This window comes from Camelus bactrianus, chromosome 30, assembly GCF_048773025.1.
Source record: "Camelus bactrianus isolate YW-2024 breed Bactrian camel chromosome 30, ASM4877302v1, whole genome shotgun sequence".
Taxonomy (NCBI): domain Eukaryota; kingdom Metazoa; phylum Chordata; class Mammalia; order Artiodactyla; family Camelidae; genus Camelus; species Camelus bactrianus.
In genome coordinates, this window is record NC_133568.1 from 14,120,760 (window position 1) to 14,132,909 (window position 12,150).

At 41.9% G+C, this 12,150-nt stretch overlaps 1 long non-coding RNA gene and 1 pseudogene across 2 annotated transcripts in view; one reads left to right on the forward strand and one right to left on the reverse strand.

Moving 5' to 3' along the window:
* LOC105074000 (small ribosomal subunit protein uS13-like) overlaps positions 1-7,697 on the forward strand; it is a 47,845-nt pseudogene extending 40,148 nt beyond the window's left edge.
* Positions 1-12,150, reverse strand: part of LOC105073941 (uncharacterized) — a 310,618-nt gene that overhangs the window by 212,293 nt on the left and 86,175 nt on the right. The window lies entirely within an intron of this gene.

A 12,150-nucleotide genomic window follows, 5' to 3' on the forward strand; every position in this document is an offset into this window, starting at 1 on the left:
CACTTAGTAACATTCATTTAAGTCTCCTCCGTGTTTTCCGTGGCTTGATGGCTCATTTTGTTTTGGTGCTGGGTAACATTCCACTGTCTGGTTGTACCGGATCATTTATCCATTTACCTACTGAAGGACATCTTGGTTGCTTCCAGGCTTTGGCAACCATGAATAAAGTTGCTTAAATCATCCACGTGCAGGTTTTTATGTGAACACAAGTTTTCAATTCTGGGGTAAATATCAAGGAGCGTGACTGCTGGAATCGTATGGTGAGAGTACGTTTAGTTTTGTAAGAAACTGCTAGACGTCTTCCAAAGTGACTGTAACATTTCACATTCACACCAACAATGAATCAGAGCTCCTGTTGCTCCAGTCCTCACAAGCACTCGGTGTTGCCGATGTTTCGGATTTTGGCCATGGGTGCATGGTGGTCTCCTGCTGTTTTAATCTGCATTTCTATGACATAAACATGGAACATCTTTTCATATGCTTAACTGCCAACCATGTGTCTTCTTTGGAGGTATCTGTTCAGATTGTTTGCCCATTTCTTAATCAGGTTGTTTTCTTATTTTTAAGAGTGCTTTGTGTATTTTGGATAACAGTCCATTATCAGATGTCTTCTACAAGTACTTTCTTCCAGTCTATGCTTGTCTTCTCATTCTCTTAACATTGTCTTTCACAGTACAGAATTTTTTTCATTTTATTAAGAGTTTAGCTTATAAATTATTCCTTTCATGAATCGTGCCTTTGGTGTTACACTTAAAAAATAATCAGCATACCCAAGGTCAGTTACATTTTCTCCTATGTTATCGTCCAAGAAATGTACAGCTTTGCATTTTCGTTTAGGTCTATGATCAATTTTGACCTAATTTTAGTAAAGGGTATAAACACTGTTTAGATCATTTTTTCTGCATGTGCATGTCCAGTTCTTGCAGAACCACTTGTTATGAAAAGGCTACCTCTATATTGCCTTCACTGCTTTGTCAAAGATCAGTTGACTGTATTTACATGGGTCCATTTCTGGGCTGTTTCATTGATCTATTTGCCTATTCTCTCACCAATAATACCACATGGACTTGTTTAATGTGGTTTTACATATAGTAACTGATGTGGGTAATGTCAGTCCTCCGGCACCACAAGGACTCGGTAGAGCTCCTGGAGGTAAAATTCTGTAAGTGTGGACTTCCTCCATTAATGGGTACCCCAGGAGTTTTTAATTCTCCAAATTGTCCACTCTGAGCCCCTAGCAATTTGTCGATCACATTTCAGGTTTTCCTACCCCAGCACTGTCTCCAGCAGAGGTTCCTAGTCTGATAAGATGTGATTCTCCATAGTCAACTGTCCATTTCTCCACTGTGGGGAGCAGCAGTTCACCCCTATGGTCTCACTTCTCTGACAGATCTGCGAGGAGCTGTTGCCTTTTCAGTTTGTTCAGTTTTTCTCTACTGTTAGAACAGAGTGACAACTTCTCAGCTTTTTACATGCCAGGCCAGAAACTGGAAGTCTGTTGTTATTTTTAATCTTAATTCTTAGCGATCTAAGCCAGAAATTGGGTGAGAGGCGATGCAGCTCTGAGCAGATTCAAATGGGCAGCCACCATAAATACAAACATTATAACCAGCAGAAAGTAACCAACTTCAAGAAGCTGTCCTAAAACTCCAAACCTATTTCCATGGCAAATTTTACAGTACAGTTTTCCTGAGTTTTTAGGTTCTCCTCTTCTCTGTTCTGAAAGAACCCTTGCTCTACTTGTTACTACTGCTTTGTTGGCTACTTTCCCCTGAATCACCCTTTTTCTCACAGCCTTGACACACACCGTGAACGACGCTGTCAGAGTGATGTGTCCTTTACTACAAAGTAGACAAATATCCAAGCACGACTGGGCTCTCCAAGTGTAGGTCCCTGTAGGACTGGTAAGACCCCAACTACAGATTCAGTGAGATCTTTCTCAACCCCTTCTAGTTCTAGATCTAGGGAGGTGGTTAAGCACACAAACTCTGGAGCCAGACTGCTTGGGTTCAAGTCCCAGCTCCACACTTACCAGCAATTGGGCTGATTCTTTAGTCTCTTTACATGTCAGCTACTCAGGAATGATAATAATATTACATGTGTCATAGATTTTGTGAAAATTAAATGAGTTAAGATGTATAAAGCTCCTAGGACAGTGCCAGGCACATAGATAACATTATATAGTGTTAACTGTGCTGAGATCTTTCTAATAAACCAACACCACAGCCATGAGACTCTGGCGGACTGAGGAGTTGTAGCAACATCCGAGATACGGATCCCTTAGCCTTGGCATGGCCACGGGGCACCCCGGCCAATCACCTCTGGCCAAACGCAACCAGCTATGCCATGAAAATAATTCTAAACTTCTCTGTGTGTCAGGATGTGACGGGGGTTTGGGAAGCACTACATTTTTCTGTTTCCCATAAGGATAGTGTACATTATTATAGACCCATAATATCGTTTCCATTCTATTTCATTTTACTGTAAAGAAAATATCCCGGGAAATCACCTCTGACTTTTTCTTTCTAACACACCATTACTAGAGAGCCTGTGCTGATTACCCAACCATGGCTTTAAAAAGCTGAAAAATTTTGCACTGAACTATTTATGTTGCCTCCCGAGGGTTTGGATTTCTGTGTGGGAACGGCACTGAAATTAATCATGGATCATTTTGACCAGACTCTGGAGCATTTGTATTTATTCCAAAAAAATTCTTCTTCTGTCCCCCTCCTAAAATGGCATGTATCTGATAAATGCTGCTGTGAATCAGCTGGGGGAAAAAAAAAAAAAGCACTGACTTCCCCAAGAACCAGGTGATACACACTTCGGATGCATCAGGTTGGAAGGTGACTTTCTAGGTCCCATGTAAAGTTCAAGAGCTCTGGGTAAGTGCCCTGCTCTGGTGGGAACTGCCTGTAATCTCCGCTCAGAATAAGCATGGCACCCCATGAGTGACAGTGCCTTCTTCCTAGGCAGCTGGGGGAAGGTCCATGTTCCCTCCTGAGTCTGGAACAGTCCCGGTTAGCACATAAGTAACTGTGAGCTCCGTTATACCTTACACCAAGTTTCATACACTTGAAACTTCAGGAAAAGACACTGAAGATTATCTGATATTCTTATTGTACAAGGAAACCAAGGTCTACAGAGGACAAGTTAAAAATAAGGTCACACAGCAAGTTTCAGAAGCTCAACAGCACCTATAAGATGATCTCTGGGCAGAAACTATCTCGATTTAATTCACTCCTCAATTCTTTTGATGAGAAATACAATTTTTTAACTAAATTTTTGTTTGTTTGGTATCTCATATGTGAAATCTAGTCACCAGCCATATTGGTGGTTTGCCACACTGGGTCCTCTGGTAAACAAGCCCTAGTGATCTTGTAGTCACACTGCATAACTACAGGACCACACATTTTCTAACATAAGAGATCCACGGTGAGAAGGAAATTCCATTCATTTGCTTCTTTAATCATAGCAACCTTCAAAAGGGAATTATATTTAAATAGGGAAAAAATCCTTCTTTATAATTAAATTAAGCCATAAATGAAAAGATGAATCTACCTCTCTGAGGAGATAGTTCTAGATCGGTCATCCTTATCTCTTCTGGCTCAAAGAAACTGTTGTTGAGTTTTTGTCTCCAAAGTCAGGGATTATTCTTCAATTTGTAGTTTGATTCTCTAACAAGACAGATCTGAAAGCAGAGCACTTATGTTGACAAAAGGTGTCACTCTTCTTCGTTGCCTTATTAAATGAGTCTTAGTATGTCCACACTACAGGTAAGAATGAGATGCCAGGAGTTCAGTGGTCCAGGACTGGATGTTAATAAGGTGGACAGGAAGGATTTAAACTCCTTCTTACTAAACCCAAAGTCCAAGCTCCCTCCACCACACTTTGCTGCTTGCTACTTGCTCCTGAGACTACAATGTATTAGGCAGCAGCCTCTAAAAATGACATGACCAGTAAGATAGCTCTAAGCAAGAATCTGGTGCACTCAGGATGCTTTTCTCTGGGGTTTTTTTATTTTTTTGTTTTTGTTTTTTTGGGGGTTTTTTTGGTAGACATGAAGAGATAAGCCTAAACATCCAGGATATTTCCTCCCACAATGAGGCAGTATCACTGGCTTAGAACACCAAAGTTAGATTGGACTGGAAAACTGGGAGAGCAGGCAGGGAAGAATGGACCAGGCTAGGAAGTCATCATGGAATGACTGTGATTCCACAAGTGTGAGACCCCTTTGAGCATTCGCTTGCAAAATAACTTGTAACAAAGGAGAGCGCTGGTGGTTCTGGGCTGAAACTCGGTGCGCTTGCTGGTTCTTCTGTAGGGCCAACCACAGCTGTAAATTTTCCAGTCCCTTGGCACTGCTGCCAACCTGTGCATTAAATTCCCTTTATGATCAGCCAGACAGGTTCTGATACTGTTGTGATAATTCTGTCTCGAACCTCATGTAAACTCTCCCCATCAGGGTTTACCATGCTATAGTCATATGCCTTATTCAAGGGCATCCAAGCAACTTGAAGAATTTTAGGATTTTCCAGATCCCTCCTCAGATGCATTCGTTGAGCCACCTTGGCCAGATCATGTTCAGAGAGAGGTGTGGCTCGATTTCCGAGCAGATGAGGGTTGACTAAAAGCAAGAAGTTCAAATTCATTCATACTAGAAGATTATCCAGGCTTATCATGGGCTGTTGCAGATGATGGCACCTACCCACATGCCTTCTTCACTCAAGGTTCTGTGTATACCTAATGCAGGCTTCCATGTGCAATCCCCAGCAACCCAAGGTTTTCTTGAATTGAGCAAGGTAGACCAGAAGTTCCAGGAAGTTAACACCCCCGGGAGTAGCTCCCACCCAGTGATTGATGGACATTAGTATAAGAGTGGGTGCAGGCAATGCCTGTTACCAATACAGGACTATTCTTAGTGCCTCCTCTCATTATCAGCAGTTCACTGGCAACTTTAAAAAGAGCAGTTTCAGCAGAGCGGCACAGATGAAAACTAGACTGGAGTATGAATAAGAGATGAGAAAATTGAGTCAGCTTCTATGAACAAGTGTTTTGAGAAGTTTGACTATGAAAGGGAATCAGAAAGGTGAGGCAGCTGGAGGATGCTCTAGGGACGAGGAAGGGTTTTGCAGTATGTTTCAGGTTTATGAAGATGGGAATAGTCCTCTAGTGAGAATGAGATTGATGACAAAGGAGAGAAAGGAGTAAACTGAAGAATCAGAATTCTTGAGGGGGAAAAAAGATTCAATCTAGGGAAGTAGTTGCCATTAGATAGAACTCTTTTGTCTGATAAAGTAGGTATAAAAGAACCATGGATTTTTAGATGTAAATAATGTATAACAATTTCTACTTTGTTTTTAATTTTCTTTTTGATAGTTCTCAACACTAGTTGATCACTTAATACTCAGGACAACTGTTTTAATTAACAGTATAATGGCTCCTAAGAATGACAGTCATCCAGTAACAGTAACTTAGATCAGCATTTTCAAAATTGTAATCTGTAAATGTAATTCTAGCATCTCATGAATTGTTAAGTGCTCAGAGGCAAAAAGAAAAGTTTCATGATCAAATAAATTTGGGAAATACTATGTACTCTCATCTCAGATATCCACAAGGCTCTATAATATAGACCTCGGTTTAACTTTGTTTAACCAAGATTTCTTCAGAATGAGATGTGAGAAATTTATCCCAAAACATAGTCCCTTGTAAGTATCCACACATCCTCATCTGTTAATTCTCTGAGCATTCATGCAGCCTCAAAACACTGAAACCAACCTGGAATCCGGAAGATCAATATACTACCTTCAGAGCTTACCCACTTACTTCAGAGATCATTACCTCTAATTTATCCTAGAACTGATTCCTATGAATTCATGTTTCTTCTCAGAGAAATGCTCCTTTATTACCTTACTTCTTTCTATACTTTAAATTGGTTGCCACCTATGACAAAATAATACAGGCAAGGCTGGAGTGACTCAACTCTTAATAAGTTTTTTATGCAAATATGGTCAAAGGTTTTAGAAAGTCTAAATATATTTTTTTCATATGTTCCCTTTTATCTACATGCATATTTATTCCCTTGTAGAACTCTAGAAGATCAAAAAGTAGTTCCAATTTGAGAGGGAAAAAAAACTGCAGTGCTGAAGAAAAAGCCAGAGGCTGTTCCTCCACAGAGTTAGAAATAAAGTGGACTAAAATTAAAGAGAAAGTTTCTTCTCGTGGCATGTTCCCAACAACTTTGGACAGTGTTTTGCAACGTAAGCCAGAAATGTGTTTGAACATGTTAAACATTAAAAAAAAAAAAAAAAAAAGATGGAAAAAAAGAGAAAGAGTACAGAGGGACCCAACCCTGGCATAACAGTCGTGTGGTTTTATTAAACAAATGTGAAAAGTCTCATGCCTTCTCTTCAAAAATGTTTTCAAAGAAACTTGAAACAATTTTTAGACAATCAAATTTATATTATACACAACTTCTATCTATAGTGCAAATAAGAGCTGATTGTTAACCCTGAAGGGAAATTAGCCCCAAATTTCAAATTGTAAGAGGAAATTAGTTATAAAATATTTCAGGAAACTGAGTCCAAGCCTTAAACGCCACCAGAACAATAATCATTTCTAAGTCGCTGAGACTGTTACAGAATGTTACCTGACTTTCAACTCAGGGGTCCTTCATGGAGCCAGGATACCCCACGGAAAACATACTGAGCATTCAAATAAAACAGAATCAACACCCTTGAGTGGAATTCACCCTTGGGCAAGAAGTATCAGGACAAAATTAAACTCTCAGAGCCTCTTTATGCAGTTAAACGTAGTCTGGAGGGTTTGCAGTTCACGTCCATTAATACCTGTGCAAAGCCAAAATGTCTTCTCATTAAGAGCCAAGTCTAATTACCTATAATGCTTCTGCAATAACTTTGACTGAGTATGTCCAAGGACATGAAATTGAACAATTCATATGTCATGTTTATTAAACTGCTGGAGGATGGTGTTAACACAGAGTAAGAACGTCTATTCCCAGAAGACAACCTGAGAGGTCAAAAGACTACATCACAGGTTTTCATAATCCATCCCATCACCCTGTTTATACATAGTCTGTATTCATTCTGACAAGCACTTATTGTTTTAAATAAAGATGACACAACAGAAGTGAATTGTGTGGGTTCACACCAATCAGTTTATAAAGTGACTACCTACTAGCATGATAAAAGGAAAAAAACACATAAAAACCATGTCCTTGAAATATACTGGATAACCATCAACACCAGGTGGCAAAAGGTCTTGCACAGCAGGTGCCCAAAATGTATTGATCTGAATGTGAAACATAGCAAATAATTTACTGTAACACAAAATTTCATGCCACAACACTTGGTATACGCCAGCGATTCTCAAAGGGCAATCCCCAGACCAGCACTGTCAGCATCACCTGGGGATTTACTTAAAATGCAAATGCCCAGACCCCACTTCACACTAAATGGAATCTGAAACTCCGGAGTGGGGCCCAGCAGTTTGTTCTAGTAATAAGCCCTTTAGGTGATTCTGACGCACACTTATGTTTAAGAACCTATGGCATGGACTACGTGTGGATGCTAGCTGTTCTGGAGAGTCAGAAAGGGATTACTGAAGACGGAGTGACTAAGAAAAGTTTCATCAAGGAGGCAGCAGAATCAGACTTCCTACTCTCCCAGGACAGATAAGATGATAAAAGAAACTAAATCACTGATTGCTATAAGCCATATGATTAAACAGTATGTTCATTTTGACATCATCCAAATAAATAACAAAAATGAAGGTGCAATCTATCTAGATAAAGAAAACACAAGCGAAAGAACTCTTCAGGGAGCAAAGCTGTTGAAGCATGGTCAGGTCTGGGAGGCAGAGCACAGAACGGCACATGGAAGGGATGACTTTCTGGCAGAATCTGGCTGAAGCTAGCTAAATGCTTACTAATAACACAAAATAACCACACTTTCAATCCTCCCTTATGGTTAGTTTGGGACTTTATGACTGGGATCTGGCCAATGTAATGTAGGTTGCAGGAATATTCACCGTATCTGTGCCTGGAAACAAAACCCCTGGGTGATCCTGGCCCTCTCTCACCCCTTCAGTGGTGACAGTGGGAGATTTGAGAGTGGTATCATCACACCAAGGAAAAAGCCTGGGTCCTCGCATCACTGCCTGAAGGGGAGATACCCAGGCAGAAGTAGACCAAGAGCAGTGGTGAAAAGCAAACGGTAAGCTCTGGGGATGCTGGAATTGTTTGTTACCACAACGTAGCCTAACCTACTCTGACTAAAACACTCTAGGAGTCACAAGGGGACGGCAACGGAATGGTCACAACATTCAAGGGCAAGATTCAGCAAAGCCAAGGAGAAGCAAGAAAACTGTACTTTCCAAGCAGTTGGACTAATCAAATTCCCAGAGCCAGAGTAGTTTTTTAACTTGCAATTTGGGCCAATGGCCCACTTTCCTTTCAATCACAACTAGAATTCAATGGACAAGCACAATGAGTTCTTCCCATCCAGACAAGTAACACTCAAACACTACCTCCTTCTAGGGAGACAGCCTTCTGAGTGTGGAAGGGAACACAGCATCTCCCCTCCAGGCCTCTCAGAGTCGACAGGATTTAATAAATACTTTCACTCTAGCAGTAGAAGAGACAGTGGTAGCGTCCCAATTTTCAGAGTTGAATGATCACAGTTTTGCCCACCACTGCATGATTTCTCTTGGTCCTTCTCAATACGTGATACAAGAGAAAATGATCCAGTCAGGGCTTTGTCAGAAGAACAGAAGCCACCCTAGGCACCTCAGTTAAGAAGAGGAAATTGGAGGCTTACACAAACATTGAGAGGGCTGCAGGAGTGATGGTTCTGCAGGGCTGCTGGTTCTCAGGAAATGAGAAAAGTCAGGAATCAGAGGGTAGCTGCTGCCAATGACTTCAGCCGCCTGTAGCTCCAAAACTTAGTCCTTGGGAGGATGCCTAGAAGCAGCTGGAAGCTGCTGCCAATCCACTTGCCTGCAGCACTGAAGTGACTTTCAGGAAGACCCCAGAAACCACCTACGAAACACCACGTCTGCCATCTGCCGAAACCTCCACATCTGTCCACAGCTGACGCTGGAGAACCGTGCTCATCCTTCCATATGCCTTCCACACCTCACTAAAGTGACTCATATTTGCAGAATCTAACCAGAACCCTGCTGGTTAGGAGTTTAAGACTTTTAATTTCCAGGCTTTTTGCCGCTGGAATATAAAAGGAAAGAACAAGAGCAGGGATAGTGCTGAGTATTAACAGACAAAATCGGACACAAATAATGAGTTATGTAAATGAAGACCAGGGTGGACATGAGGCCAGTTAAACAATCTTTAAAAACAACTCTGTGGGACTGTATTCAAGTCCTGGACATATGACAAACCAGAGCATTGGCTCTGGCAGTTTAGGTGGACATCTCCAAATATACTGCACTCCCAAAGTAATGGTTTTGCCTTTATTGACAGCAACTAGAAAGAACCTACTCTGGTTAACCTGAGGAACCTTCTAGAAAAATAAAGCCTTCTCCACTCCTTGGCTATTTGTTCTTTGTTGTGCTAATCAGTTCATAATGGAAACACAACAGACCAGCCTAAATAGAAGGGATGGTTAAGAGATATCTGGTCCTGTCCAACACATCCATGACATCTGGTCCACGCCAGATGGTTTTGGACAGAACCAAACATCAAAGACCTTTTGGCGTGGACCAAATGTCTCATGCATGTGCCAAACAGAACCAAATGTTGTGCAAGGAAAAGGACATTTCTTGGATCCTGTATCTGGGAAGTTCAGGTGTTCAACAGGCTCCGGTCATGGTTAAGAGATCAGAAATTCAGGAGGTGGTGTCATGGTGTCAGAGCTATTTCTCTTTTTCCATTTTTAATTATGGGCTTTACATTCTAGGGCAACTGCCTATGTGGCAGGCAAAATGGCCATTACAGGCTCTTACCTGTTCCAGTTTGGCAACCTCAAAAAAAAAAAAAAAAAGGCACTTCTCTCTCTAGTCTCTCCCAGGGAAGACTTTGCTCTGCTTGGGTCAAAATGATCACACATCGATCCTGCACCAAATTCTCTGGCCAGGGGGATGGGTTACTCTGATCGATCAGCCTGGGATAAGCGGGTTCCAATGATTTACAAACCCCCTAACACTACAAAGAGTGCAGAAGGTGCCCCTCCACCAAAGGACCAGACAAAGAAGACCGGGAAACCATTCTGAGTGGGTCTACTTCAGTGGGGCTGACTGGAGATAACGGGCAGAACCGGCAAACTAGAGAAGCCAAGAGAGGCCAGATTTGTGTATTTAATAAGAAATGCGGAAGTCACCTAGAAGGAAACTGGGGAGGGGAAAGGAGACTGCAAAGGAGGGGGCAGAGGGAGGAAGAGGAGGAAGAGGAAAACAGAAGCTCAAATCTCTTTTTTAATTTTCCTTTTCTATTTCTCTCTTCCTTCTCCCATCATCCATCTCCTCATTCAACTTTTCCCTACAGGGCCTTAGGGGCAGAGGTTCCAAGACCTTCCCAAGAACTATACAAAGAGAACTGATTTCTTAACAACAATCCTCTATTACATTACAAATTAAAGTTTCTACTAGAAAGAGTCATATTTCCTCCAGTTTGGCCACATGTCCGGCTCCGAACAATCAAACAGCCACATTCTGGTGGGCGAGGTAAGGGCCAGGGGAGTTGTACCCCATGTTTTAAGAGACACAGTCCTGGGACGCTAACACGCCCTAGTGTGCTACAGCTTAACCTGTCGCATGAGTCAGGACTCTGCTGTCATTGTTCTCTGGAGTTTCCCGTATCAGAGGACGGAGTACAATGCACAGGGTAGCAGATGGGAAATGAAAGTATAGGCCTATTACTGCCTCTCTCCTGTGTCTATAAACATTTGACTTTTCAAATGTGGCTCAGATGAAAGTGAAAAAAATAGGACAAACAGTAAACTCGGCTGTTGACAAGAGGATGATTTAAAAGTGCTCCACAGAAGGCAGCATGGCACCCGTACCTCTGCCTACAGGGAGATTTTCAGCTCAGACTTTGGTGTGACAACAGGAATACATTTTTTAAAAGATCAGCTCCATGACCAAAGCACAGAAAATATCACACACGGGAGCAGAAAACACACAGCAAACAAAGCGAGAACGTAAGGTCTGCACAAACAGAACAGAAAATTATTCACAGATAAGGACGGCTGGTAACAGAATTTGTCCACACTGCTTTGTGGGCCAGGAGACAGAAGAGGGATTCATATGAGCCAGGCCCCTGTCCCCAGACAGAGCTGATCAGAGACCTGCCCTTCACCATCTCTCTGGGCTACACGTCTTCCGGCTCAGCCCACATGTCTCCTCCACAGCGCAGCCATCTCTGCTTCCCCACAATCAACCTGAGGACTAAATGCCTTCAAGATTTTTATTAAATTTACATTAGCTAGTCTTTTTATATAAACATCCCTCTACATCTCTCTTCCCAATTTGCCCCCCTTCTTCCCCACCAACAAAGCCAGCCATATTCCTTTCCCCTAGAGCTTATTTTCTATTCTAGTTGTTAAACAGGGAATTTGGGAATGAAATCAGTTGAAGCCTGGTAAAGAACTGAATTTGGAGGCGGGAGGGTAGAGCTCAGTGGTAGAGTGCGTGCCTAGCATTTGTGAAGTCCTGGGTTCAATCCCCAGTACCGCCATTAAAATAATAAATAAATAAACAATCAAGCAAACGTGACTATAGCCCCCACCCAAAAAAAGAACTCAATTTGGAATGGAAGGAGTAAGTTCCATCATAAAAGGACAGAACTCACACGTCACTCTGTAGCCCAGATTCAGCCATGCAGAGAGGAGGACCTCTCATGCAATTTACCAAAATCTGACCGTGCATTAGAATTGTTTACGCATGCGTCCGAGTCCTGCATGAGCTTAAACAAGTCATACACAGGAACTTTATCTTACTTGTCCTTGTATCCTTGATAGTACCCAGCACAAAGCTTTCTCTAAACACTCAGTTTGCTGAATGGAAGGTGACACCAAAAAGCAAAATGGATTAGCTAAACAAACGTGTTAATCTATTGGTTCAGGTGGAAAACTCCACTCCGAATGGCTGAGCAGCCACACGCAGCCAAAAAGCAGACTG